Consider the following 4,776-nt stretch of genomic DNA (forward strand, 5'->3'; position numbering starts at 1 on the left):
CAGCATGTCCTCCCCCTGGCAAGGACAGGCCCGCGCCCTTCTTCCTTCTCACGCCTGCCCACCCTTCAGGGCCTGAATCTGCCTCTGACTCCTCTAAATCCCTCCTGCTCCCAGGGCTCAGGTATTCCCCCCGCCTCAAGCCCCTCTCGAGTGGGATGTCCCCACGGGGGTCTGTCAGCATCATCCAGGCGGGGCAGGTGGGTCCCCCTCGCCCCTGAGCTCTTGTGTCTGCTTGTGTTCAGCCCTTCCCGGGCTCCGGGCCCTTGGTTGTCACCTCTTGTTGCCTCTGAAGGAGGGTCTGAAGGGCCGTTTTTGCCCCACCGGGTGAGAGAGATATGGGTGTCTCCTCCTCATCGTCGTCGGTCGGATCCCACGGTTGCTGTCTGACACAGGGGTGGTGGGGAGCAGCTTTCCAAAATGTCCGATTGCCTGAGGACAGCCTGTCTCTCGTCACCAGGATGGAGGCTGCAGAAGGGCAGCTCTGTTCTGATCTCTTTCTTTGTCCCTCCAGGCACCCCAACTCACGTGGCAATGAGGTGTCAGGGCAGTCTTTCAATCCTCTGCTAAGAGTTGCTGTGATGTCACAACCCTTCAGGAGGTGCACAGGTTTTGGGAGCTGGAGGTGATGTGTTCTCTAGTCCAGTGCTGCGAGGCAGGTCCTGCTGGTGGGGTGTCACGGGGGGGGTTGCGGTGAGCTGGGCCCCCTCCCGGATGAGGGACTTGAGTAAGCCATGGAGCGCTGCCAGGTTTCTCAAATGAAGCTTGGCTACAAAAAAGATAGTGAGTTATTGTTCTCCTCTGTTCTTCCAGCAACTCTTGTCATTTTACTTACGTTATTTGCTGATCTGCTTATTTTATTTGGAGAGAAAAGCCTTCATTCTTCTCCCTAGTAGAATGCTGCTTGCTTTCTGATGAGGGACTTGAGTAAGCCATGGAGTGCTGCCAGGTTTCTCAAATGAAGCTTGGCTACAAAAAAGATAGTGAGTTATTGTTCTCCTCTGTTCTTCCAGCAACTCTTGTCATTTTACTTACGTTATTTGCTGATCTGCTTATTTTATTTGGAGAGAAAAGCCTTCATTCTTCTCCCTAGTAGAATGCTGCTTGCTTTCTTGTTGTTAAAGCTTTGCTATTTCGGTTAGGTATACTCGCTGGTACGTATGGTCTCTAACAACCTGAAGCAGAAGTTGTCAAAATAAAGCACAGCTTGTCGTGTTTTTTCTGTGCTTGCTTAACTTTGGGTTGTTCACAAGTTTGGAAGATGATTAATTTTTCATGTCTCCTGGTTACCAGGTCAACTCACCACGACTGTGGTTTAGTTTAAAATAAAGGAAGCACACTCAGGGCTGTCACAGGCAGACAGATACTGTATTATAATTGTATTAGAAAGACAAAAGTTTTTGCCTCTTTCAGCGTTCTTTTGAATTTGAAAAGCTCCCTAGAACCCTTTAGAATGGTCCTCTAGATGCTTGGTATTATAATTATCTTTCGGTGTACTATTCCTGTTTGTCTTTAAATATCTGTAGAGTGTCAGTTTTGGAACTAGATTTGCTTATTTTGGTCTGCCACCTGAAACAGATGCTGCTGTACTAAATAAATGCTGGTGCTGGTTTTGATTTTCGAAATGGGGTTGGTCTTCAGTAAAACTTCCTGCTGCACCTGGAAAGTGTGTGCAGCTTCTAATACTGGCTGAAAAGTGTTAATGTAAGAGCTGAGAAAGAAATGATCCCAGTGCTAATCTTGTTAGGCCTGGCTTGGATGTGTTAGGGACCCAGGAGAGAAAACTTGTGTTTTGGGGAGTGAGAGCGGTTTGCTTACTGCATTATGGCTCTTAGAGAAGCTCTGGCTTTTGTAAAACAAAAGCTGTAAGCATGGGTCTAGTTTTCCTAGGTGAAGTGTCTGCCACTTGCGAAAGAAGCAGGATCCCGAGGCTTACCTTCCAGCCCGCTGCCTCCCACTCCCCTCAGCCGGCTCAGCGTGTGCTCCTGCCCTCTTTCCCAAACTCTTGGCATCTAACGCGTGGCACGGCTGTCATAACCAAGGATCTGTAAATTCTGCCTCAGCTTAGTGTTGGACTTCAGCCATTTTTTCTATGTTGATTTCGATTGAGAAATGGAAAATGAGTGATGAACCTGCTGCAAAATGCTGTCTTTTAGAAAGGACTTCAGGGGGGGTGTGTAAGGTGCCTGATTTCTATAGGAGCAGAAGATGCTTTTGCAGTTATTTTTAAAGCAGTGCTATGGCCTAGCTTCACCTGAAGGGTTCAGGTTGAAGTGCTCCTGTCTTTTCCTCTGTCTGTCTGAAGCTCGTCTAGCCTGGAAGGATGTATTTAAGATTTACACTAGAGGGTGTAGTAGTTTAGGTAGCAACCAGGCAACAATCTTCTTGAAAGCAGGTTCTCGATCCAATGTAAGTTGCTCCTTGTCAGTGAAACTGCCTGTCTTGTTTTAAAGTAGCCTTATAATAGTGCACTGAGGCATATTTGACCTATTTAATCATGTCACTTGATTAATAAGCTTTAAAAGCATAATTTTTTTGCCAAAGCAGGTGGGTACCTACACCAAGAGCTACAGTGCAGATCTGTGTTTTCTGGGGTAGTGCCTAGAAAAAAAGGATAGCATCTAAAGAACCAGCCTGCTAAGCATATTGATTCGAGGCTGATGTTGACTTTGATGTTTGAGGATCACCGTAGGACTGGCAGTAACCCCAAAACTCTTCGTAGATCTTCCGTAGCCTTGAAAGTAGCTTTTGAAAACTGAGGAGTGGAGCTGGCATGCCAGGCCGTGGTGGGAGGCGGCTATGGACACGTGCCAGATGGAGCAGAGAGGAGGTGAAAAGAGGAATTAGTGGGACGTAGCATTGTTCCCCTTTTCTTTGCCCTCCTCACCGTTCCAAACTTCCTGAGGAGCGTAGTGTTCAGATGTTCATAATAGATGATTCTTATTTTTCATACAGTGCTCTTATGGTCCCAACCACTGGGAGACAGTGGTGAAGAGGCCTCCGTGCCTGTTAGGAGATCAGCAGCAGCAGGAGGACTGAGTTTTCCCCCGTCTGCTGCTGTTTGCATGTGGCAGGCGCTCCCTTTTCTTCCCCTCCGAAAGCAGCTTGGTAAATACAAACTTGTTGGGTGAGGGGGGAACCGGTGTGATGCATCTGGTCCGCAGGGCACGTTTGAACTGCGTTCTGCAACGTATGATACTTCGTGTGGGAAGTCTATTCTGGTGTCTCTACTGCAAGTACCTGCCTGCGTGGTGAAAGAGTGGCTACCTGGAGGCCTGTGGAAATTCAGGGCTGGCTGAAAGCTGAGGAAGGTGCTGGGGCAGTAGCATGCACCGATGTGGTATTTCCACAGCAGTGTTGGAGGGTCTGAGAAATGGGATGTGAGCCTGTGCAGGACTGGGAATCTGGAGATTGCAAATTCTAATTCTGACTTGGCTGAAGTGCTTTTTCCATCTACAAAATGATTAAAACCCACCTGCTTCAGAGCAGGATGAAAAGATTATTGAATGTGTGTGAAGTGCTTTGAAAGCATGCTGTGTAAGTAGGAGGGAAGAACTGCCTTCAGTCCTGAAAGCGTCTTTTCAAGAGCTGTAGAGGAGGAAAATAGGTCTCTCTTTAAAGTCTAGGTCCCTGAGTATGCTGAAAGACATAAAAGAACCATAATACATCCCTTCATAAACATCTTAAGGAACCAGCTCTTTGGTTTGCTGGGTTTGATAGTAGCTGTCAGGAGATGCTTAAGAGGTGGATGTTTTTTGAACCCAGAGCAGAAAGCTGCGTCCGGGTCTAGAGGTCTGAGTTCCTCTTTGTCTGCTCTGATCCTTGTGTTAGCGTGAGGTGGGAAGAGCAAGGCTTTCAGCACCCTGCCTTGAAATGCTTTATTCTAGAGTGGTGCGTACTGACAATTGCTCGGCAGCTTTCTGGTATGGTCCAAAGCTTGTGGAGCGGTTTTCTTGCTGCGTGGATTTTCTATTTGGATGGGCAAGGCTTTGCAGATTAGATCTAGATTGCATCTTTGAAAGGTGACTGGATGGGTTTGTATGGTACCGTCCAGTAACTGAGTTTTTTACCTCTGGGTGGTTTACGCTACCCAGCCCACAAGTAAGCCGCTGTAACACTGTTTGGTTCCTGTTTGCCCAGGTCAGGTGGGGAGAAATCCTTGGGCTTATCTCCCCAGCTTTAACTCTGTTGATCCTGTGACTGATGCAGGAAGGCACTTCACCTCTCCCTTCTTCAAAGTCTTCAGCCGAAAAGCAACCACATGGGATGGCAGTGACTTGTATATAAAACACTGTGCAAAATGATACTTGGTAAAACCTAAAGCGTCTCTTTAAATGTTAAAACCCAACTTGAATCATCCTCAGCCCATGCGCCACCATAGGATTGAGGCCATTGTCGTCTTCCCCTGTCAGCACATTGCTGAGGGGCTGCGCATTAAACTTAGTGGTGTTTGGTGGGAGCAGCCTCTCTGCACTGTCTGGGATTGCCTTTGTATTACTTACAGTGCAGTGCAGGTTCACGCCGTTTGTAGAAAGGATCAAAAAAAGTCTTTTAAGAGATGCGTTTTCCTTCCTGTAGCTGATGTTGTGCAAGATCAGCTTCTTGTAGGAAAGAGCTTTTATTACTGTATTTGCTACAGGGAAATTGAATGAGCAGAAATGGAAACTTCTGAACTGCCTTTGGTATTTCTTCACCAAGAGAAGAAATTGGGTGGTTTGATGTTGGGTGCTCTAGTCCATGAATGACGTGCAGGGGGCATTGCTAAGACTGCTTCCCCCC

The sequence above is a fragment of the Aptenodytes forsteri genome, unplaced genomic scaffold, assembly GCF_000699145.1.
Source record: "Aptenodytes forsteri isolate BGI_AS27 unplaced genomic scaffold, ASM69914v1 Scaffold391, whole genome shotgun sequence".
Taxonomy (NCBI): Eukaryota; Metazoa; Chordata; class Aves; order Sphenisciformes; family Spheniscidae; genus Aptenodytes; species Aptenodytes forsteri.